General features: G+C 40.7%; 1 long non-coding RNA gene across 2 annotated transcripts in view; it reads right to left on the minus strand.

The window, feature by feature from the left end:
• The window catches only part of LOC103015032 (uncharacterized), a 161513-nt gene that overhangs the window by 64430 nt on the left and 71198 nt on the right, over window positions 1-25885 (minus strand). For both annotated transcript variants that reach the window (XR_450976.2, XR_009006594.1), the window contains exon 3: window positions 9423-9563. This is a non-coding gene — a long non-coding RNA (uncharacterized LOC103015032). The remainder of the gene's footprint in view (window positions 1-9422; window positions 9564-25885) is intronic.

The following is a 25885-nucleotide window of genomic DNA, read 5'->3' on the forward strand; positions in this document are numbered from 1 at the left end:
CCTTTCTGATCTAGTGGAAAATACTGGTATTCAGAGATAGAAATTGGATAGCCAAATCTATGATTTAGGAAGGGAGAGAAAAGAAAAACCACATTAATCTCTGTCTTTTTTGGCAGGAAGCAATCAGAGACAAAAGAGAAGATAGGGAGAATCTAGAACTGCAAGCTTTTTTATTGAGACAAAGCAATACCTTATTGAATATTAAAAAGTGTTCAGGGGGACGTCACTGTTCCAGTGGATGAGAACTAGGATATTGTAGGATAATCAGCTTCTGGGGTAACAAGGTGTTAACTGAGAGCTTTGACTGGGGAACCGAGGTACAACTTGTAGCTGTCTTAGATGGCATTCTCTAGAAATAGAGCCCAAGACAGGGATTTCTGTGTAAGTGATTAGAGGAAAAGTCTGTAAAGGAGTGGAGAAAGCTGGCCAGGGAAGGAGAGATGAAGCAAGGAGGTGGTTTCTGGTGAAGTGTAGCCTTGGCTCGAAACTTTGGGGAGCTTTGGAGCATGAATAGCACCGGAGTCTGCCTGACCCTGAGGCAAGGAAGCAGGGCTTTGGTACCCTCACGTCACACAGACCTTTGTCGCCTTGGGTGAGGGAGTGAAACTCCCAGGCACTTCTAGCCAGGCCACCCCAACTGCCAAGGGCAATCCTCCAGGGTGAATAAGGTGGCAGGGGAGTGGGCAGTCGCCTTCACAGCAGCTGGTCAAGGGACCCGTGGGACCAATACCTTTGGCTACGGGATTAGATTCCAAATCAGGTTGCCAGACTGACCATCACGCAGAACTTGCAAAGGGTAAACTAGTCTTAAACTTCTCAGCCTCATCAAGGGGATGAGTGCCTTGGGGCAAATCTTTGCCTGCAGGAGAGAGCCAGCGAGGCGTATTTTTCTATTTTGTTGTGCAACACACCAGACCCAGGGGAGGGGAACAAGAACCTTCAAATGAAGATTGAAGGGTTCATTATCATATGGGACTGAACACATGCTGATTGGAGACTGTGTTCTGAGATTTACAGTTGCCACAGACTCCTTTGAATTACCTAAGAATAAGTAGAAAAGTATTCAACCGCAGTTTTAATCCCAGGACAGGGGAAGAACTAGCCCCACCTGGGGGAATTGAAAGAGGACAATGGGAAACGAGAATGTGCTTGCTTGGGGACAGCATCTCACTAGTCTCGCTGAACAGTGTATCACTCTGAGCAGAAGGCATTCAAATTACCTATTTAAAATCTGTGGCCCCTGTTTCTAGAATTGATCAGAACTGTTGAATCCACGGAGAATAATCTTTCATGCTTATATTCTAAAGTTTGTGTCCTAGAGTCCTCTTTGGATTTTAAAGCATCAGATTTGGAAGTACTTATGTAGAGAGAGGCAGAAGCAGGAACGCAGAGACCTGTCTGGGTTGCTGACAGTTTTCCAGTTCCCAATTTTGATCTTCTGTGGGCTCCAAGAGATACACTGGCATCCTTCTAATGAACTTTTGTTTAGTTGGCTTGAATGGACTTGTGTGTCTTACAACCAAAGTCTTTTAACTAAGACTCCTTCCGTGGAGGGTCTTAGAACCAGTGATCTAGTTCCATGTGGGACGGATGAAGGAAACGAGAAGAAGGAAGAGTTTAAGGATTTAGCTTGAAGCTTTGTTTTCAGGGCAATCATACTATTTTGACTTAGTTTATCTTTACCTGTGATGGTTTTGGGGATGGGTGCTTAATGGAAATTACGGAGGTCCTCAGATCATCTCAAGCCAAACTCGGGAGGTTGCCATTGTAAGACAGTATCATTTCCCTCCTTTTCAGAGATGAGGAAAGAGAGACTGAGGGGTCCACGTAAATTGCCAAAGATCGCACGGTGGCCAAGTGGCAAAGCCTGGGAGCCTAGCCTGCAGGCCTCCAGTGGCCTTGCTCCTTCAGTCCTTCTCAGCCTGGTGGAAAAGACCCAGCTTTGGGGAGAAGTCCCCTTGAATGTGTCTGCTGGATGCATCATGGAACGAAGCTTTTGTTTGAAAAGATTTGAAAATCTTTGGAGGAAGGTTATTTGTTTCCATTCACGTAACGCAATTAGCCTGTTGAATGTGAGATGAGAATAAAATGTTTTTCTCTGCTCGGTCTCTCCATTTTTAAAAGCACACGGAGAACCAAGTGTACCAATGCTGACACTAATGTGCGTGGGAACACTCACCAGAAATGAAAACACTAATTTATCTCTGTCTAGTTATTACTTTGGCTCCTTCCTTCCCTCTTAGTGTAAATTGCTAAGAATGTGAGACTATGTCCTGACTGCAGGTTTATCATTTTGCTTAATTAGGTAACATTCTCCGAGGCATTGGTGTTGTCATTATTCCCTCCCTTTCTTATGCCCGTTAGTTCAAATCCTCACATTTACTTCTAGAACATGGTAGGTTTTTCTCCCTCTTACTGATGCTGCCAGCATGGTAGATATTTCTTGCTCTTTGATTTTCACTGCATTGGAACAGATTTTCATTAAACTTTATGGCAATTACTTGTACCACATCACAGGACTCATCTTTTCTCTAGAGACGGCAAGATTCTCATCTTCAGCAATATTCTCTGGAACAGATTTTGATCATGTAATTTAAAAATTCTATAAAATGAAGAGGGAGGAAAATATTATAAAGGTATTTTTTTTTAAACTAAGCAGCTGGTTTCATTATCAATTTCCCCCCTTGAGTGTATATTGATGTACACAGTAAGCTTTTGCATTTAGGAAAATAATTGTTTTACATACAAGGTTCATCAGAAAAACAAACGATAATAATATCACTATCATAGGCATATTCATCTATAAGTCTGGGAGGAGGGTAGAGGCTCCTAATTTACCCCGTAGAGATATTTTTTCCACTTGAGATAAATTCCTTGGAACAAATTCAAAATCAAAATCGTGGGCAATGAAATTTCTTCTATTAAGTTCCTTATGAAACAGCAAAGTTATCTTTTCAAGGTAGAAAGTACAAAAATAATACCCAATGATAGTAGTAAATATTTGTGGCTGACCCAGTGCCAAGTGTTTTACAGGCACTTTTTATTGATATTTTTTAAGCCACTTAATTGAGGTATGACTGACATGTTGAAAGCTGTACACTTTTTTCTTTTCTTTTTTTTTTTTTTTTGGCTGCACTGGGTCTTCGTTGCTGCACGCAGGCTCTCTCTACTTTTTTTGGCTGCATTGGGTCTTCGTTGCTGCATGCAGGCTCTCTCTACTTGTGGCGAGCGGGAGCTACTCTTTATGGCGGTGCATGGGCTTCTCATCGCGGTGGCTTCTCTTGTTGCGGAGCACGGGCTCTAGGCGTGCGGGCTTCAGTAGTTGCAGCACATGGGCTCAGTAGTTGTGGCTCACGGGCTCTAGAGCGCAGGCTCAGTAGTTGTGGCGCACGGGCTTATTTGCTCCGTGGCATGTGGGATCTTCCCAGACCAGGGCTCGAACCCGTGTCCCCTGCATTGGCAAGCGGATTCTTAACCACTGCGCCACCAGGGAAGTCCCGAAAGCTGTTCACTTTTAACGTATACAACTTGCTGAGTTTGGGGATAAGAATACATTTAGAAAACCATCATCATCATTAAGGCCATAAACATATTCATCACCTTCCAAAGTTTCCTCCCACTCTATTATTATTATTATTATTTCGACAAGCACTATTCTATTTAATAGTCTACTTAATCTTTATAAAAATCCCTGTGAGCTAGGTATTATTATTACTCTCTCCATTTTAGAGTTAAAGCAACTGAAGCTTGCAGATTGCCCAAAGTTCCATGCCTTTTATTAGGCAGATTTGGGATTTAAACCTTCACTTATCCGAGTTTAGATCCTAATTTCTTTCTTATGCTACCTCTCATCACAGAATAAGAGAGGGGATTCTAGGGAGTCAGTTAAACTTGAGATCAGAAACCTTCACAGTCAGACCTTGTTTTATTGTGCTTTACCTTTATTGCTCTTTGCAGATACTGTGTTTTGCACAGATTGAAGGTCTGTGGCAGCCCTGCGTTGAGCAAGACTGTCAGTGCCATTTTCCCAACAGCATTTGCTCACTTCGTGTCTCTGTGTCAAAATTTTTCATTATTATATTTGTGAGGCTGATCTGTGATCAGTGATCTTTGATGTTACTATTGTAATTGTTTTAGGGCTCCATGAACCACGCCTACACAGATGGTGAACTTGATAAATGTGCATGTTCTGACTGCTCCACCGACAGGCTGTTCCCCATCTCTCTCCCTCTCCTCAGGCCTCCCTGTTTCCTGAGACACAACAATACTGAAATTAGGCCAAATAGTAACCCTACAGTGGCCTCTAAGCATTCAAGTGGAAGGAAGAGTCACATGTCTCTCACTGTTAAGTCAAAAACTAGAAATGATTAAGCTTAGTGAGGAAGGCATGTCGAAAGCCAAGATAAGCCAAAAGCTAGGCCTCCTGCACCAAGGATTTGGCCAAGTTGTGAGTGCAAGGGAAAAGTTCTTGAAGGAAATTAAAGATGCACTGAGCACACAAATGATAAGAAAGCAAAACAGCCTTATTGCTGATATGGGGAAAGTTTTAGTGGTCTGGATAGAAGATCAAACCAGCCACAACATTCCTGTAAAAGCCTAATCCAGAGCAAGGCCCTACCTCTCTTCAATTCTATGAAGGCTGAGAGAGGTGAGGAAGCTGCAGAAGAGAAGTCTGAAGCCAGCAGAGGTTGGTTCATGAGCTTTGTGGAAAGAAGCCGTCTCTATAACATCAAAGTGCAAGGGGAAGCAGCAAGTGCTGATGGAGAAGCTGCAGCAAGTTATCCAGAGGATCTAGCTGAGATAATTCATGAAGGTGGCTGCACTAAGTAACAGATTTCCAGTGTAGATGAAACAGCCTTCTATTGGAAGAAGATGCCACCTAGGACTTCCATAGCTAGATAGGAGAAGTCAGTGCCTGGCTTCAAAGCTTCAAAGCACAGGCTGACTCTCTTGTTAGGGGCTAATGCAGCTGGCGACTTTAAGTTGTAGCCAGTGCTCATTTACCATTCTGAAAATCCTAAGGCCCTTAGGAATTATGCTAAATCTACTCTACATGCGCTCTATAAATGGAACAATAAAGCCTGGCTGACAGCACATCTGTTTACAACATGGTTCACTGGATATTTTAAGCCCACTGTTGAGACCTACTGCTCAGAAAAAGATTCCTTTCAAAGTGTTACTGCTCACTGAAAATGCACCTGGTCACCCAAGAGCTCTGAAGGAGATGGCAATGAGACTAATGTTTTTATGTCTGCTAACACAATATCCATTCTGCAACCCAGGGATCAAGGATAAAACTTTAACGGATAACGAGTTGCTTCTTATGGATGAGACAAAAACGTGGTTTTGAGATGGAATCTACTCCTAGTGAAGATGGTCGAAATGACAACCAGGGATTTAAAATATGACATAAACTTAGTTGATAAAGCAGCGGCAGGGTTTGAGAGGATTGACTCCAATTTTGAAAGAAGTTCTACTGTGGGCAAAATGCTATCAAACAGCATTGCATGTTATATACAGAGAAATCATTCATGAAAGGGAGTCAGTTGATGCAGCAAACGTCACTTTTGTCTAATTTTAAGTAATTGCCACACCCACCCAGCCTTCAGCCACCACCCTGATCAGTCAGCAGCCATCGACGTCAAGGCAAGACCCTCCACTAACAGAAAGGTTACAATTCGCTGAAGGCTCAGATGACGGTTAGCATTTTTTAGCAATAAAGTGTTTTTTAATTAAGGTATATACATTGTGTTTTTTAATAAATTTATTTATCTATTTATTTATGGCTGCATTGGGTCTTCGTTGCTGCGCACGGGCTTTCTCTAGTTGCAGCGAGCAGGGGCTACTCTTCATTGCGGTGCACGGGCCTCTCGTTGCGGTGGCTTCTCTTGTTGAGGAGCACGGGCTCTAGGCGCGCGGGCTTCAGTAGCTGTGGCTCGCGGGCTCTAGAGCGCAGGCTCAGTAGTTGTGGCGCAGGGGCTTAGTTGCTCCGCGGCATGTGGGATCTTCCCGGACCAGGGCTTGAATCCGTGTTCCCTGCATTGGCAGGCGGATTCTTAACCACTGCGCCACCAGGGAAGCCCCCTAATATAGAATTAAATGTCTATATTTGACTCAAATGTCGAAGCCACCTTTCTCTTCCCGACTTTTATTAGAATGTTCTGGAATTTTTTTTCTGAAGCCAGCAAGAGGCGTATATGCTATGGCTTCCAAATGAATCTGAACCTTTTGGATCACTGCTGTGGATGCAGGAGGGTGTGAAACTCATGGGTTCCATTCTGAGGATGCAGCAATCAAAAGAGTTTAGCCTTGTTTGTGGCTCTAAGCATACCTGAATGTTCCCATCTCTACCTGCTTGTGAGGACAAATGTGGTTTTATGAATACTGACTACAAATACGGATTTATTAATATTAATACTGGATTCCCCTTGGCTCCCAGTTTCCATCTGCTTATACGGAAATATCAGTGCCTTGCAAATTTCCCCTCCCCGGGCATTTTGGGGGTCCTCAGGGCTGCCTTGCAGATGTCTGTTTATCAGACTCACTCCCGGCTTGCTGCGGCTGCCAGCCAAGTGGGGTCTCTGAATGTGCAGGTCCTAAATCTCCTAGGAGGGCTGTGCAGTGGTGTCATTACACCAGCTACAGCTGCCTCTGCCACCTCAGTGTGGCTGAGCCGGAGACTTGCTGCCTCTGTGGAGCTTTCCGTGACCCTGCTGGCCCTGACAGCCCTGCAGAGGTATGTCACTTCTGCTCCCATGAGACAGAGTTGTAGCTGCTGCTTCCAAACCTCATTCCCGTGGCTCACTTAATATCAGCATCCATACAGCCCCCTTCAAGGTGAAAGGAAGACTCAGTTTGTTCCACAGCAAGGCTGCTTGGGAACTAAAGTGCCACGAGGTTGAAGGAACCAGCAGTTTCCACTCCCACTCATGGCTCTTCTGCCTTGCTGGGTTCATCATACCACAGGGGGGTTAAGTTCACAGAAAAGCTAAAACTACTATCTCCTCCCACCCTCAGGCCATGTTCCTGAGTCTGGCTGGTTATTCTGGAGATCATCTCCCCGCCATCATAAATTCATGCCCAGGGCACCGGTCAGCCTGCCCTGAAATCCAGCCTTCTTTGGGGCCTTACCAGTGTGTTGAACTTGTTTATACATATCTGAACTCAAGTTGTGGTCAGGGTTAAATATACCTCACCCCCACTTCCCAGTCCCCAAGTAAATATGTAGATATAAACAAATAAATGTGTGTGTGTGCATGTGTGTGCACGTGTGTGTATCTGATCTATCAAACTTTGAAATCTGGCCCAGCCAGGGACCCCTGTTACAGAAAATCAAAAGACTTTTCTGTTAATGGAAGGCTTGATTATGGTCTACTATGAAGAAAATTAGATATTAGAGAAAACTATATATTATGAGAAAATATATATCTTACATTAGTCTTTTATTTTGAGAAAAATTATATGGCTAATAATGGCTTTTATGATGATTTTAATAAATGCACCACAAATATTTTTTAAATGAATGAATAAAAATTAAAATATACCTTATTCAATACAGCATTTTTCATCCATTCAGAAGCATCTATTAAAGTCATCATTGAAAAAACATTCGTTGTGCATCCATTATCTGCCAGGCATTGGGGATATTGTGGAGATATGAGAGGTCCCTACCCTGATGGATCTCATATTCTATTGGGGGAGTAATAAACAAGTAAAGAAATACATATATAACTTTCGAGTTGTGACAGTTTTCATAAAGCAAATTAAAGCAGAGCAAGGGGATACAGAGTGACAGCTGGGGAATGCTACTGTAGAGAGACAGGATGGAGATGGAAGGCCTCTCTAAGGATGTAACTTTGGAGGGAAGACTTGAAGGAAGCAAGAGAATGAGGCTTGCGCCAGTCTTGGAGGAGACAGGCAGAAGGAAAGCATGTGCAAAGGCCCTGGGGGTAGGTGAGGACAGAGGATGGATGGAGCTTCTAGGCTAGCATGGATGGGCATTCCTTTAGGGCAACTTTCAACCTGAATCATACTCTCCTCCCTCTTTCCCTTTCAGAAAGTTTAAGCATGCTGCCTGAAACAAGTTCATTAAACACCGCCACTCCCAATAACAACAAAAATCACCATTTATGAAGATCTACCATGTTCCAGAGATTTTTACATAAGTCACTGACAATATTTAAAATAAACCTGGGAGGTGGGCATTGTAATCCTCATTTAGATTCATCACGTGACCTGCCCATGACCACACAGCTGGTAAGTGATTGAACTCAAATCTACTGAGCTCCAGAGCCCAGTCTATTGCCATCATTTACAAAGTTTGCAGTCTTCTCCAACTTCAGCCTCTTTCTTCATATTAACTATCCTGTACTAGGTGGGTTCTGAGGCTCAAATGAAGACCCACTGGGCAGGAATAAGGAGAATAGGAAAGGAAGGTGGCTGTGCAGGAAGCTGGGTAGGTCCCAGGTGATTATACTGCTTTCATCGACTTTTGGAGGCCTCCACTGAGGCCCTGAGAGCGACCCCACAGTGGGAAGCCCTGCAGGAAGAAGTCGGGGAAGCTCGTCTGCCTCACTGGCCTGTGGGTATTCGGGAGTTTAGGGCCTGGAGACTGGGCATCCCATGGCCTATGAAGAGGATTTGCCTGGAGAGGGCAAGTTATGATAGAGGAGGGCCGGTGCACTTATAGATCCTACAGGTCTTCAGCCTCTACAGATCAGGCTCACCATGTCACTTGTTCTGTCCCCCCAACTCTGAGTGTCTATGGTGGTCAGTAGCTGAGAGCTTTCCATCTCCTGTGGGGAGTCTACTAGGACCGGTGAACTCCGTGTCCTGAGCTTGGGCCAGAAGCTCTTCTCTGCAGGCAGAGGGGTGGTTCTCCCACACAAAGTGCCCTAGACCAGCTGGAGGAGGGGTCTTTTTCTTCTGGATTCTCTGCAGGGAGATTTTACGGTTGTGCAGGTCAGGACCCTTCAGGGATTGTGGTTGGATGGAACCCAGTATTCTCTCTTGTAAATCCAGCTTAGACAGGTACGGAGCATTCTCTCTAGTACCTTCCTGAGGACAGGAATCTGTTTTATGTTTCTGAAATCCCAACCATGCTCTTGAAGTCTCTCAAGTCCTCTGCCTCCAAATGGGAATCCTAATTAGTTAAGTACTCATTATTCAGAGAATGTAATTGGTCACAAACCCAATCGTTTATTCATTACTCCTTGTGTTCGTTTGCCCTTTGGGCCATCCCATTCAATTATCTAATACACGGCATGTAATTGAACAGTTCTCAGCATCTGCACCTGGCTGTTCAGTACTATTTGAAACAAAATCACACACTTGTAAAGATGAGTACAAGGATAGAGTAACTGCTATGAAGAACTACCCTCAAATTTTATGAGAGTAACAGCAAAAACGAAGGTCTCACTTACGTAAGAGGGTGCCACGTGTATTCTCACTCCGGTGACTCTCCTGGGATCCTCCTCTCAGATTGCTGGCTCAGGAACCCAGGCTCCTGCCATGTTGTGGCTCCGTCTTCCTCTGAGTCCTTGGAGTTCTCTCGATTCGATCATCTAGTGGAGAAAGAAAAGGAAAGGCCGCATATGTGAGGACTGTGGAGGGTCATGAAGGGGGCTTAGATCCCTCTGTCTCATATTCTTTTGGTTCAGACTCAGTGATTTGGCTGCATCGTAGGCTGGAAAATGCAGCTTAGCTGGCTACCCTAGAGGAAAAAGAAGTGACTTGGTGAACAGTTGGCTATCCGCTGTAAATTCATGGTCACTAAAGTCAACTGGGATGCTGCCTGCCCAGCATCCTCCGTTGCCCTAATCAGCTCTTTCTCTTCTATCAGTTATTTCAAATCTTAGTGTTTCCCAAATTTTGGACTCTACCATAATTCCCATTATTCTTTTTTTCAAAATAAAATATTTCCGACATATGCAAAAGTATAAAGAATGAAGCTCACCTGTATATCCACCACCCACTCAGGAAATAAAATACTGCAAAGACAGTTGAAGCTTTCTGTATATGTAACCCTGATTCTTTCTTAGCAGGTGATGTTGGCTCCTATTTAACAAAGAAAATAAAAGCCCACCATATTGTAACTCCCTCAATGTTCTGCCGTCAATAATACAAATATCCTTGCTTCCATCACCATTTCCTCCTGTTTTCGGTGGCCCCAGGAGAGCAATATCTCCCCTCTCTTTAGCCCACTCCTTCCACTTGCTCTTTTCTCTCTTCCCCATTATCACAGAACTTATTCTTTTCTTATCCTCAATCTCTGGGTATTCAGTCTCTTCCTTGCCATCAACACTGAATTATCTTCAAGTCTCTTCCAACTTACTTACAAATACCAAAGCAAACCATCAGGGCTCTATGTAACTTCTTGTCCATCTCCAGGCTCACTCTCCTCTTCATGAAAATTCTCTGTGAAATGTCTGTCCACACATACTTTAATCCACTGTAATATGGACTCATCCCAGTGCTCCAAGGAACCAGTTCTATCCTAGGCCTTTATGAGCACTGACTCAAGCCAGCAGACATTTCTCAGTCCTTATCATCTTTGACCTCTTAGCACATTTGACCCCATGGATCTCCCTCTCCTTCTTGAAACAGTCTTTTTCCATGGCTTCCCTGGAACTATGTTCTGCTTTTTCTCCTATCACTGTCTAGATCTTAGTACATTTATCCTCTACATTCCCTTAAATGTTGGTATTTCTTTTTTTTTTTTTTTGTAACTACAAAAAGTTTATTGGTGCATATCTTTCCACGCTTTTTTCTGTGTACATATTTTTAATTTTTAAAAACAAAAGTGGGATAATATTCTACATATTATTTTGGTTAAACAGATGATAGTTATCCATACAATGGAATATCCCAGCCATCTTTGTACATCATTAAATATTCTTCAACATTATTTTTTTTTCACACACACACAGTGTATTTTATTTTTACAAGAGATAAATAGACTGACACCAAGCATTGTACATGGATGACCACAACAAAAGCAACAATGATTGCAATTACCAAACCTGAAACACACTCATACTATGTCATAATATTGACATTCAGTCCAGTAATCCTCCACTGTAACAGCTCCTTTACTTTGCAGTGAAAATTGATTTGTATATTCTTTGCCTCTGAGTCCTTGTGGGATTTTTTTTTTTAAATTCAGACAGAAAGTCACAAAAATTATAGTCATCCTCATCAGTTCACTCAGTCCCATGTAATTAATTTTTTTTTTCATCTTGATCTTTTGTTAGCACTTTTTTGAGTTCATCAGTTTTTCATTAGAGTGCTGAAAATGCTTATTCATTCAGTTCAGCAGTACAGTCAGTTACCAGAAACCTGTACTTGTCAGAGTCTTTTCCATGAATTTCTTGAAGATGAAACCCTTTAATAGGAACATATTTGCAAAAGCATCAGAGTACACCCAGAACTGTCTGTAAATGAGAAAAGACTTAAAAATGACCACAGTTAAAGATTTGATGAAAGTTCATAATAATGCAGTTGACAAGAAAATTAGTTATTTCTGAGATATACATTTTAAAGTAATAACTAGGATTATTACTTATAACATTATACCAGAACATATAAGATTTTTAGAAATTTCATGTAATGTCTGAAACATTTATATTAACATATTTCCATACATATTTCCATACAAATACAAATATAAGATTTTTAGAAATTTCATGTAATGTCTGAAACATTTATATTAACATATTTCCATACAAATAACCCAATGAAAGTTTAGTATTAGTTGTTTTGTTTGTTTGTTTTTTTATACTGCAGGTTCTTATTAGGCATCAATTTTATACACATCAGTGTATACATGTCAATCCCAATCGCCCAATTCAGCACACCACCATCCCCACCCCACCGCAGTTTTCCCCCCTTGGTGTCCATATGTCCATTCTCTACATCTGTGTCTCAACTTCTGCCCTGCAAACCGGCTCATCTGTACCATTTTTCTAGGTTCCACATACACGCATTAATATACGATATTTGTTTTTCTCTTTCTGACTTACTTCACTCTGTATGACAGTCTCTAGATCCATCCACTTCTCAACAAATGACTCAATTTCGTTCCTTTTTATGGCTGAGTAATATTCCATTGTATATATGTACCACATCTTCTTTAGCCATTCGTCTGTTGATGGGCATTTAGGTTGCTTCCATGACCTGGCTATTGTAAATAGTGCTGCAATGAACATTCGGGTGCATGTGTCTTTTTGAATTACGGTTTTCTCTGGGTATATGCTCAGTAGTGGGATTGCTGGGTCATATGGTAATTCTATTTTTAGTTTTTTAAGGAACCTCCATATTGTTCTCCATAGTGGCTGTATCAATTTACATTCCCACCAACAGTGCAAGAGGGTTCCCTTTTCTCCACACCCTCTCCAGCATTTGTTGTTTGTAGATTTTCTGATGATGCCCATTCTAACAGGAGTGAGGTGATACCTCATTGTAGTTTTGATTTGCATTTCTCTAATAATTAAAGACGTTGAGCATCTTTTCATGTGCTTCGTGGCCGTCTGTATGTCTTCTTTGGAGAAATGTCTATTTAGGTCTTCTGCCCATTTTTGGATTGGGGTGTTTGTTTCTTTAATATTGAGCTGAATGAGCTGTTTATATATTTTGGAGATTAATCCTTTGTCTGTTGATTCGTTTGCAAATATTTTCTCCCATTCCGAGGGTTGTCTTTTCGTCTTGTTTACGGTTTCCTTTGCTGTGCAAAAGCTTTGAAGTTTCATTAGGTCCCATTTGTTTATTTTTGTTTTTATTTCCATTACTCTAGGAGGTGGATCAAAAAAGATCTTGCTGTGATTTATGTCAAAGAGTGTTCTTCCTGTGTTTTCCTCTAAGAGTTTTATAGTGTCCAGTCTTATATTTAGGTCTCTAATCCATTTTGAGTTTATTTTTGTGTATGGTGTTAGGGAGTATTCTAATTTCATTCTTTTACATGTAACTGTCCAGTTTTCCCAGCACCACTTATTGAAGAGACTGTCTTTTCTCCATTGTGTATCTTTGCCTCCTTTGGCATAGATTAGTTGACCATAGGTGCGTGGGTTAATCTCTGGGCTTTTCTATCTTGTTCCATTGATCTATGTTTCTGTTTTTGTGCCAGTACCATATTGTCTTGATTACTGTAGCTTTGTAGTATAGTCTGAAGTCAGGGAGTCTGATTCCTCCAGCTCCATTTTTTCCCCTCAAGACTGCTTTGGCTATTCGGGGTCTTTTGTGACTCCATACAAATTTTAAGATGATTTGTTCTAGCTCCGTAAAAAATGCCATTGGTAATTTGATAGGGATTGCATTGAATCTGTAGATTGCTTTGGGTAGTATACTCATTTTCACAATGTTGATTCTTCCAATCCAAGAACATGGTATATCTCTCCATCTGTTGGTATCATCTTTAATTTCTTTCATCAGTGTCTTATAGTTTTCTGCATACAGGTCTTTTGTCTCCCTAGGTAGGTTTATTCCTAGGTATTTTATTCTTTTTGTTGCAATGGTAAATGGGAGTGTTTCCATAATTTCTCTTTCAGATTTTTCATCATTAGTGTATAGGAATGCAAGAGATTTCTGTGCATTCATTTTGTATCCTGCAACTTTACCATATTCATTCATTAGCTCTAGCAGTTTTCTGGTGGCAGTTTTAGGATTCTCTATGTATAGTATCATGTCATCCACAAACAGTGACAGTTTTACTTCTTCTTTTCCAATTTGTATTCCTTTTATTTCTTTTTCTTCTCTGATTGCCGTGGCTAGGACTTCCAGAACTATGTTGAATAATAGTGGTGAGAGTGGACATCCTTGTCTCGTTCCTGATCTTAGAGGAAATGCTTTCAGTTTTTCACCATTGAGAATGATGTTTGCTGTGGGTTTGTCATATATGGCCTTTATTATGTTGAGGTAGGTTCCCTCTATGCCCACTTTCTGGAGAGTTTTTATCAGAAATGGGTGTTGAATTTTGTCAAAAGCTTTTTCTGCATCTATTGAGATGATCATATGGTTTTTCTTCTTCAATTTGTTAATATGGTGTATCACATTGATTGATTTGCGTATATTGAAGAATCCTTGCATCCCTGGGATAAATCCCACTTGATTGTGGTGTATGATCCTTTTAATGTGTTGTTGGATTCTGTTTGCTAGTATTTTGTTGAGGATTTTTCCATCTGTATTCATCAGTGATATTGGTCTGTAATTTTCTTTTTTTGTACTGTCTTTGTCTGGTTTTGGTATCAGGGTGATGGTGGCCTCATAGAATGAGTTTGGGAGTGTTCCTTCCTCTGCAATTTTTTGGAAGAGTTTGAGAAGGATAGGTGTTAGCTCTTCTCTAAATGTTTGATAGAATTCACCTGTGAAGCCATCTGGTCCTGGACTTTTGTTTGTTGGAAGATTTTTAATCACACTTTCAATTTCATTACTTGTGATTGGTCTGTTCATATTTTCTGTTTCTTCCTGGTTCAGTCTTGGAAGGTTATGCCTTTCTAAAAATGTGTCCATTTCTTCCAGGTTGTCCATTTTATTGGCATAAAGTTGCTTGTAGTAGTCTCTTAGGATGCTTTGTATTTCTGCGGTGTCTGTTGTAACTTCTCCTTTTTCATTTCTGATTTTATTGATTTGAGTCCTCTCCCTCTTTTTTTTGATGAGTCTGGCTAATGGCTTATCAATTTTGTTTATCTTCTCAAAGAACCAACTTTTAGTTTTATTGATCTTTGCTATTGTTTTCTTTGTTTCTATTTCATTTATTTCTGCTCTGATCTTTATGATTTCTTTCCTTCTGCTAACTTTGGGTTTTGTTTGTTCTTCTTTCTCTAGTTTCTTTTGGTGTAAGGTTAGATTGTTTACTTGAGATTTTTCTTGTTTCTTGAGATAGGCTTGTATAGCTATAAACTTCCCTCTTAGAACTGCTTTTGCTGCATCCCATAGGTTTTGGGTCGTCGTGTTTTCATTGTCATTTGTCTCTAGGTAGTTTTTGATTTCCTCTCTGATTTCTTCAGTGATCTCTTGGTTATTTAGTAACGTATTGTTTAGCCTCCATGTGTTTGTCTGTTTTACGTTTTTTTCCCTGTAATTCATTTCTAATCTCATAGCGCTGTGGTCCGAAAAGATGCTTGATATGATTTCAATTTTCTTAAATTTACTGAGGCTTGATTTGTGACCCAAGATGTGATCTATCCTGGAGAATGTTCCGTGTGCACTTGAGAAGAACGTGTAATCTGCTGTTTTTGGATGGAATGTCCTATATATATCAATTAAATCTATCTGGTCTATTGTGTCATTTAAAGCTTGTGTTTCCTTATTCATTTTCATTTTGGATGATCTGTCCATTGGTGTAAGTGAGGTGTTAAAGTCCCCCACTATGATTGTGTTACTGTCGATTTCCTCTTTTATAGCTGTTAGCAGTTGCCTTATGTATTGAGGTGCTCCTATGTTGGGTGCATATATATTTATAATCGTTATATCTTCTTCTTGGATTGATCCCTTGATCATTATGTAGTGTCCTTCCTTGTCTCTTGTAACATTCTTTATTTTCAAGTCTATTTTATCTGATATGAGTATAGCTACTCCAGCTTTCTTTTGATTTCCATTTGCATGGAATATCTTTTTCCATCCCCTCACTTTCAGTCTGTATGTGTGCCTAGGTCTAAAGTGGGTCTCTTGTAGACAGCATATATATGGGTCTTGTTTTTGTATCCATTCAGCCAGTCTATGTCTTTTGGTTGGGGCATTTAATCCATTCACGTTTAAGGTAATTATCGATATGTATGTTCCTGTGACCATTTTCTTAATTGTTTTGGGTTTCTTTTTGTAGGTCCTTTTCTTCTCTTGTGTTTCCCACTTAGAGAAGTTCCTTTAGCATTTGTTGTAGAGCTGGTTTGGTGGTGCTGAATTCTCGTAGCTTTTGCTTGTCTGTAAAGCTTTTGATTTCTCCATCAAATCTAAATGAGATCCTTGCCGGGTAGAGTAATCTTGGTTGTAGGTTCTTCCCTTTCATCACTTGAAGTATATCATGCCACTCCCTTCTGGCTTGTAGAGTTTCTGCTGAGAAATCAGCTGTTAACCTTATGGGAGTTCCCTTGTATGTTATTTGTCGTTTTTCCCTTGCTGCTTTCAATAATTTTTCTTTGTCTTTAATTTTTGCCACTTTGATTACTATGTGTCTCGGTGTGTTTCTCCTTGGGTTTATCCTGTATGGGACTCTCTGCGCTTCCTGGACTTGGGTGGCTATTTCCTTTCCCATGTTAGGGAAGTTTTCGACTATAATCTCTTCAAATATTTTCTCTGGTCCTTTCTCTCTCTCTTCTCCTTCTGGGACCCCTATAATGCGAATGTTGTTGCGTTTAATGTTGTCCCAGAGGTCTCTTAGGCTGTCTTCATTTCTTTTCATTCTTTTTTCTTTATTCTGTTCCGCAGCAGTGAATTCCACCATTCTGCCTTCCAGGTCACTTATCCGTTCTTCTGCCTCAGTTATTCTGCTATTGATTCCTTCTAGTGTAGTTTTCACTTCAGTTATTGTATTGGTCATCTCTGTTTGTTTGTTCTTTAATTCTTCTAGGTCTTTGTTAATCATTTCTTGCATCTTCTCAATCTTTGCCTCCATTCTTATTCCGAGGTCCTGGATCATCTTCACTATCATTATTCTGAATTCTTTTTCTGGAAGGTTGCCTATCTCCACTTCATTTAGTTGTTTTTCTGGGGTTGTCTCTTGTTCCTTCATCTGGTACATAGCCCTCTGCCTTTTCATCTTGTCTATCTTTCTGTGACTGTGGTTTTTGGTCCACAGGCTGCAGGATTGTAGTTTTTCTTGCTTCTGCTGTCTGCCCTCTGGTGGTTGAGGCTATCTAAGAGGCTTGATGGGAGGCTCTGGTGGTGGGTAGAGCTGACTCTTCAACATTATTTTTAAGGGCAGCATAATATTCCATTTTAATGATAACTATCAAAATGATGATATTTCTTAAATGTTTTTTCCTAGATCATCTTCCCTTCTCCCTTTATACATTTTTCTTAAGTGATCTCATCTACTTCTTTGGATTCTCCCCCTTTTTCTTCCATAGGTCATTTTCTTCTGAATTCTTGTCAGCCCCAAGCCCAAATCTCTCCCACCAAAACCAAACAAAAAATGAACAACTTCATCAACAACAAAAATCTGTCTTTCAACCTTTGCTATGCCATCCACCTACTTTGCTATTCCTTCTTAGCCAAAATTCCTGATAATTACCTACAAATGTCCCTCCACTTCCTCACCTCCCACTTTCTCTTCAGCCCATTCTAACATACTGGCTTCCACTCTCATCACTCCACCATGATGACTCTTGAGAAGGTCATTGGTAACCTTCACATTGTTAAACCCAGTGGACATTTTTATCCATCTTTCCCCTGACCTCTTAGTAGCCTAAAGCCTGTGGAGTGAGTGCTTATTAAAATAGCCTTGGATTCTCTGACATCACACTTTCCTTCCCCTTTTTTGACTACTCCCTCTATGCCACTCTGTGGGCTCATCTCAAAATACCTATCTTTCAAATATTGAGCTTTTCAAGGTTTGGTCCTAAGAACACTTTTTTTTTTTTTTTTTTAATTCTCAAAGTCTCCCTGCCCTTGACTTCAGTTACCATTTAAATCCTAATGATCCACAAGTTTATTAAATGTCTGATCAGATCTCCCTTCTGAACTCCAAACCTGTATATCCAATTTTCCCCTCAGCTTTGCCACTTGGATATTTTAAAGGCTTCTCCAATTCAATATTTCCCAAACTGATATCTTGCATTTTCTCTCTACATTTAGATCTTGTTCCCCAGTGTTTTCTGTTTCGATGAATGACACCATCATCCATTCAGATACACAAACCAACACCCCCCGCCCCAAATTATACTTAATAATTTCTCCTCCCTCTTCCTCTAATTCCTCTTTTTGTCTTGTCAGTTTTGCCTCTTAAATATCTTGCAAATTTGTCAATTTCTTTCCATATCTACCAACACTCCTCTCTACATATCTTGTACCAATTTTCCTTACCCCCCCACCCCCCATGATCCTGCCATACTGACTTTAGAGGCCTTTAAACTAGGTTCACTGCTCAGGTCCTGTTTTGTGGAACATTCTCTTTTTCTACTCCATGTTTCCCTATGACCTTGGAAACCCCTCTCATAATTCTGATCCCAGCTTAAGCACTTTTTTTTCCCCAGGGAACTGTTCCTTGATTCCTCAGACTGGATCAAGTTTCTTTGTTATATACTCATGGTTTACTGTATCTTTCTTTCAGTACCTAAAGCAGTATATTTATATTTGTGTGATTATCTGATCAATGCTGAACCTTCTCCACTAGATTATATAGCCTAGTCTGTATTGCCAACCTCCCTATTCCTGGCACAGAGTTCAGGACATGACACATATCAGATGCTCAGTAAATGTTTAAGTGGTTTCAAGTACCAACTGTAGGCTGACAACTGCTAAACTATCTCCAACCCAAGTTGCTCTTCTGAGCTTCAGATCTATATAAACAACTGTTTGCTGGGCATCTCTGATTGGGTATCTCACTGGCATCTCAATCTTAACAAATCCCAAACTATGTTTCTTATCTCCTCCACTCCCATCCAGACCTCAATCTCTCCCTGAGTTTCTGTCTTAAAGAATGATTCCCTGCAACCTTTTATTTGCCCAAATTAGATACCAGGCATCAGCTTTGAAGTTTCTCTCTCCTTCATCTCTCACGTCTGATAAAGCACCAAGTCCTACTAATTCTACCCCTCAATTATGTTTCCAATCTGTCCATTTCTACTCTACCTCATGGTCCCCATTCCAGTTCAGATTATGATCAACTCTAGCCTAGATCACTACAAATGGCGACCCCTTTACTGGCCTCCCTCCCCCTAGCCTTGTGTTCCTCATAGTCATTAACCTTTACAAGCAGTAATATGTCAAAAATGAAATGCTGATCATATGTATTCTTCAAACCGCTAGAGAGTTTCCCATCACTTAACTCTGAAGGATCCAGTTCTTGCTTGGCTCTCCATCATCATCTTTCATCCTTTTCCCTCCATACTCCTTTCTCTATCCATCCTAGATTACTTCTAGTTTATTGAATGGGCCCTGCTCTCTTATACCTTCAGATTTTCTGCATTAGTAAGTTACTGTTGCATAACAAATCATTCCAAAACTTAGTGTCTTATAACAACAATCATTTATTATTTCCCATGGACCTATGGGTTAGCTGGGTAATTCTTCTGTTTGGGCCAGATTCATCTGCTCTCCAGTGGACTAGCTCATTTGTCTTTACTCGTTTAGCAGGCCAGGTGGGGGCTGGCTGGTCTAGAATGATCTGGCATGGCCTCATCTGGCTCCCCTCCACATAGTTCCCCACCTCCAATAGGCAAGCCCTGGTTTATTCTCATGGTGGTGGCAGAGTTTAAAAGAAAGAAGAAAAAAAGAGAGAGAGAGAGCGCAGAAACATGCAAGGCCTCCTGATGCCTAGGCATGAAGCTGACATATGATGATTTCTGTTGCATTCTATTAGTCAAAGCAAGTCACAAGGTCATCCCAGAATCAACGGGTTGGAAATAGACTCCACCACTTGATGGTAGGAGCTGCAAACCCACATTGCAAAAAGATGGGTACATAAATGGGTGGAGAATCTGGGCCATTTTTGCAATCAGTCTACCACATCGACTTTATTTTCCTTTTGCAGAGAATACCTTTACCCCAGCGCTTCTCTTTAATAACTCATAATTATCTCTGGTCTCAATTCAGGTGTCACTTCTGGGAAGCTTTCCTAGATTCCTCTAGATGTCTTTCCTCTAGACCTCATCATTAGAGCACATATATTAAATATCTGACTACTTATCTAACCCTCCATAAGTCTTTGAGGACAGTGTCTTATTTGGTCACTTCCTAGTACAATGCCTGGCAACAACAGCAGGGACTGTGCAATAAAAATCAATCAAGTTGGGCTTCCCTGGTGGCGCAGTGGTTGAGAGTCTGCCTGCCAATGCAGGGGACACGCGTTCGAGCCCTGGTCTGGGAAGATCCCACATGCCGCGGAGCAACTAGGCCCGTGAGCCACAACTGCTGAGCCTGCGCGTCTGGAGCTTGTGCTCCTCAACAAGAGAGGCCGCGATAGTGAGAGGCCCGCGCACCGCGATGAAGAGTGGCCCCCGCTTGCCGCAACTAGAGAAAGCCCTTGCACAGAAACGAAGACCCAAAACAGCCAAAAATAAATAAATAAATACATAAAAAATAAAAATAAAGGAATTCCTTTAAAAAAAAAATCAATCAAGCTAGGTCTCAAGAAGCAAATTTAAATGTAAAATGCACAATAAAATCAATCAGTATCAGCATGTGCTTCCCCTGCCACTCAAATCTCTGATTATGGATAAAACAGCATCAAATATTTTCCCCAACTCACCTTTACCCCTTTATTTTCCTTTCTTTTTTTCTTCCTCAGTAGAAGCAAAAGAGCAGGATTTGAACTTTACTGTGTGATTCTACTCATGCAGGGTAGTCACAAACATATAAACACAAGAATAATGGGCATGAATCTATCTTATGTTCTTAGTGGGGCAGGAGTATTCATTTCAAGCCCCTTTTTTTACTGTACTGTTCTCATCACCCATCTGATAAGAAGTAATGCACTGTTTTATCTATAAATTACTTTTTCTCAGGGCTCAGTAATTTTCATCACTAGTCTCATGTCTGCTGTGAATCCCTGATGTCTCACAACAGAGCTAAATCTGGTATTCATGGTGCAATCTCTAGAGCAGTGAGGCACAAGATGACTCCAACTTCCTTCAGTTGGCTGGCTTCTCTTTGCCATCTTATCACATTAATTTCCAAGTTGTTACTGACTTTTCTTAATCGCCTCTCTCTCTGTAATTACTTTCCTCTTGCTGTAGCTGCTTCCTCAACCACACACCTCACCTCACCCCATGCACAGATTTCATGTGTTGCTGTATCTTCCTCTTAGGACATGGGAGTTGACAATTTTCTAGTCACTTTCCCGTCCACCTATTTTCTTTTGCTTTCCCATCCACAAATTTTGTTTCTCTCGCAAGTTATTATTATTTTAAGTATCTGATCCAACAGGAAATGCTAATCCCCCATCTCTATATAATTCATTTTAATAGCAAGTTGCGATGAAATGGGCAGTTATCACTCTTACATCTTTAAGCCCATCAAGGCTTATACTGTCCTCTCCTCACATTACACTCTCATGGTTCCCATCATTGCCATTGCAGCCCATCTTCTTGACCTTTCACCAACTGCCCCTGAGGTCAACTACCATTTTTCACAAAAGAGAGGATAAGCAATAAGAACAACCCATGCAAAAAGTATTTCTCAGAAACTCCCCACAATGACCATTAGAGTTAGTCAACTAGGACTCTGATTCAGCAAGATAACCCTTAGATTCTCAAAGTAACGGGATGAATGCTAAGTGAGCCACTATTCCCAGCCAGTAGAAGGTTCAGTATTCATAAATCATGCCGAAGTAGCCCCATTTACCTCTTAGACAAATTTACTGGGTAGTCTTCAGTAAAATACTTGGCAAAGTTTCCTGGGTAGTCTTGAGAACCATGAGGGAGAATATAGATAGGATGATCCTATGGTTGCATAATTATGTGGATGGCTAATTATTCCTACACATAGAAAGTTGATCAGTGGGGTTGGAAATATTTTTTTTTGTTTTTTTGTTTTTTTAATAAAGGGCCAGGTAGTAATTACTTTAGGCTTTGTAGGCTGAACTACTCAAGTCTACTATGGTAGCCCAAGAGCAGCCCTAGACAATACATAAAAGAAAGAGCATGGTTGTTTTCCAATAAAACGTAATTTACAAAACAAGCATGGGCTGAATTTGGTCTATGGGCATAATTTGTTGACCCGTGTCTTAGGGTCTAAGCTACCAGGGGACATGACTATCTCTTGCAAGTTTTAGTGACCCATACAGCACAGAATTCCAAACCTTCAATCTGCAACTGGACTGTTGTCTTTAATTACTGGACCTCACGGCACTGTATTAGTGTTCACACTTGCTGACGCACACATGTGCACGCACAGATGCTCAGTCACCATAGAGAGGTTTTCTTTTATTCAGGTTAGTATCATATATCCTTAGAGAGAAAAGAAACATTGAGCCCTTTTTTAACAGAAATCAGTGCAGATTAAGAATTAATCTACACATAGACGAGCTCATAAAAGAACATAAGACAACATTAGCAGTTAATTAGAAATTAATGCTAAAATGCTAAATGAAGTTCTTAGATTAAAGCAACTACATCACACTTGAATTGTTAATATGGCAATTAGCTTAGTCACCTACAAAGTACTTGTTAATAAATACTTCATAAAGACTTCTGTTAAATGAGAGTACAGCAGGTTTAGAAAATGTACGTTTATATGGTCTTTAAAAATGTACTCAATGGGGCTTCCCTGGTGGCGCAGTGGTTGAGAATCTGCCTGCTAATGCAGGGGACACGGGTTCGAGCCCTGGTCTGGGAAGATCCCACATGCCACGGAGCAGCTGGGCCCGTGAGCCACAACTACTGAGCCTGCGCGTCTGGAGCCTGTGCCCCGCAACGGGAGGGGCCGCGATAGTGAAAGGCCCGCGCACCGCGATGAAGAGCGGTCCCCGCACCGCGATGAAGAGTGGCCCCCACTTGCCGCAACTAGAGAAAGCCCTCGCACGAACAGAAGACCCAACACAGCCAAAAATAAATAAATAAATAAATAAATAAAGTAGCTATAAAAAAAAAAAAAAAAAAGATTAGTAGGTTTAAAAAAAAAAAAATGTACTCAATGGAGTTATTTGTAGTGAGGTGGATGGAGTTAGAGTCTGTCATACAGAGTGAAGTAAGTCAGAAAGAGAAAAACAAATGCCATATGCTAACACATATATATGGAATCTAAGGGAAAAAAAAAAGGTCATGAAGAACCTAGTGGCAAGACAGGAATAAAGACACAGACCTACTAGAGAATGGACTTGAGGATATGGGGAGGGGGAGGGGTGAGATGTGACAGGGTGAGAGAGTGGCATGGACATATATACACTACCAAATGTAAAATAGATAGCTAGTGGGAAGCAGCCGCATAGCACAGGGAGATCAGCTCTAGAGGGGTGGGATAGGGAGGGTGGGAGGGAGGGAGATGCAAGAGGGAAGAGATATGGGAACATATGTATATGTATAACTGATTCACTCTGTTATAAAGCAGAAACTAACACACCATTGTAAAGCAATTATACTCCAATAAAGATGTTAAAAAAAATGTACTCAATATGCTTGCTTTTTAAAAAGTCTAGTCATGGTAACTTCTTGAAAGAATTCATGCCACAGCTAAACGTGAAATATTTATTTCCTTTCTGAAACTAAAGCCAGTACTTTACAATAGTGGTTCTCAAAGTATGGTCCGCAGACCAGCAGCATCCGCATCACCAGGGAACTTGTTAGAGATGTCAACTCTTGGGCTGCACCCCAGACTTACTGAATCACACACTGTGGGGTGGAGCCCAGAAGCCTGTGCTTTAACAAGCCTTTCCAGTGATTCTGATACAGTTCAAGCTTGAGAACTACTGCTTCACAACCCTGAGGATTAGCTGCAAGTAAGGTTCAGCTGCGTGTGTCCTAGACTGTGTGCATGGGGCAGTGGGGCCTACTATGTCAGGTCCTACTATGTCAGGTCCTACTATGGCACGGTGTTGGAATCACCCGGGGTACGTCATAAATACTGATGCCTGTGTCCTATGCAGAGATTACGTTTAATTGGTCTGATGTATGGCCTGGGCTTTGAAATGTTAAAACACTTCCCAGATGATTCTAACCTGCAGACGTGTTTAGTAAACATTGGAGTAGAAGCCACACTCCAACCCAAACATGGCAGAAAAAGCTGTTTTTGATGGTATGGAGGATGACCGTCTGCTTCTTAGTTCCCTCCCAGGTTAGATTTAGCTGTGTTTTTGTTCAAAGATGGTTTGTTTTCTGTATTTGTCTTTGGAAAAATCCTAGGGTCTTAATAGCATCAGCTTAGACAGGCTCTTTGTGAGGCTGTAAAGAGTGGTATATAATTGTATGGTTACATACATGTACTCTTGTTTTGCATACATTAAAATATAGTTTCTTTTATCCTTAAAACATCTACACACACACACAGACACACACACACACACACAGACACACACACTTATCTGTTATGCTGTAAGTCCATAGTGGCATGTACACCATGCCTTTTTGTTAATCTGACATATAGGAGAAAATGAATATTGTTTCCAGATTACCAGCCATTTACTAGACAAGCAAAAATGAAACAAATGAATCCAGCAGTCAACTCAAGAAGCAAATAATAAGAAAGATAAACCAAAGGAAAGCAGAAGAAATTCATTCATAAATATAGAAAGACATTAGTAAATGAAAATGCAGAAAAAAAATTGCCATGTTTTCCTTAAAAATGAGAAAAAATAGATGAACCATTAACTGGTCTAATTAAGAAAAAAAGATGAAACTCAGCAAACAAAATTAGGAATACAATAGGAGCATCGTATATACAGAGGAACAGAAAAGAATTATACAAATATTCTACATACTTCTATGCTAATAATTTTTAAAATTTGGATAAAAAGGAAACATTTCTAGGACTACACAGTTGTAAAAAGATGATGCAGAAAGAAGGAAAATGTTTAAATAGCTCAGTAACTATAGGAGACAGTGAAAAAAAAAGTTTTCACAGGTACATTTTTTCAAATCTTAAGTTTCAAATATTCCTAAACCATTGAGACAGTTCCAGGGAATAGTGAAAAAAAGGAACATTTCATCTTTTTACAAAGCCAGAAGCTAGAGTGATACTGACAAGCACACCTGACATTCAAAAAGATTTTCACAGGCTGGAGAGAGCAAAGGAGCAGGGGAGGGAGAGAGAGAAACTGGTGATTTCGCAAGGACTTCACAAAATGGATCTAAGGAAAACTAAATTTTATTAGCCCAAGTGGGAGGCCAGGAAAAGGCCTTGAGCCTTCTAGAGCTCCCATTGTTGAGGGATGAATGGCCTGGGGGATCAAAGTATTTCCTTGATTCTAAATCTCCATTGACTGTAAAACCGTCAATTTAATTATAGATATTTTAGGGATAAAACAAACTACATTGAATGAACCTAAAATTAGAAAACATGCATTCATATACTAATATGCCACTCTTTCAATATCACCAGATTGCATCTAAGCCTTCTTCACACTGCAGAGTCTTAAACTTCCTGGGACTCATTTTCAGCGGCTGCAGTGATGAACAGCCCACAGTGATGGACTGCTTTCACCATCCGAGCTGCCGGACTTGGCCTCCCCACCAGCTTTAGGATGACAGTAAGTTTGGAGGACTATCTAAGAATACCAAGGCTGTGCCTGCATTTCTTATTTGGTTCAACTCTGGTTTCATTCTTTCCTTTAATCAAATCCCGTATTCGCTGGAAGAGATTGAGCTTCCTTTGAAAGTCAGCCAGAAGCTTTAGACTAACAGCTCTTTGGTGCCTGGGTAATAGTCCCTTGTCACATGTATAGGAGCCACACCAACCACTCTTGGCTTTCAGAATCCTATGGTCTCTTCTGAGATTTTTTATTTCTACTGCCTTTGTTGTCCTGGTATTTTCACAAGAAATCTTCTATTTGCACAGTAATGTCTCTTTCCAATGCAGCATGAGTGGAATATTTTTAAAAGTCATTTTAAAAGACAATTAAAGTAACTACTGCCCAAATCTTTGTTTGTAATACCATTCTCCAATAAAAGGAACTAGGGCTCTTTAGACAAATAGTTGATTCTAGGGCTGGGGCAGGAAACACACAAGTCTGGAGCATCTCGTAGAGGTAGAAATAAAGGAAATGCTTTAAAAAAACCCCACAATGATGGGAGTATGTCGAGGG

The sequence above is a fragment of the Balaenoptera acutorostrata genome, chromosome X (assembly GCF_949987535.1).
Source record: "Balaenoptera acutorostrata chromosome X, mBalAcu1.1, whole genome shotgun sequence".
Classification (NCBI taxonomy): Eukaryota; Metazoa; Chordata; class Mammalia; order Artiodactyla; family Balaenopteridae; genus Balaenoptera; species Balaenoptera acutorostrata.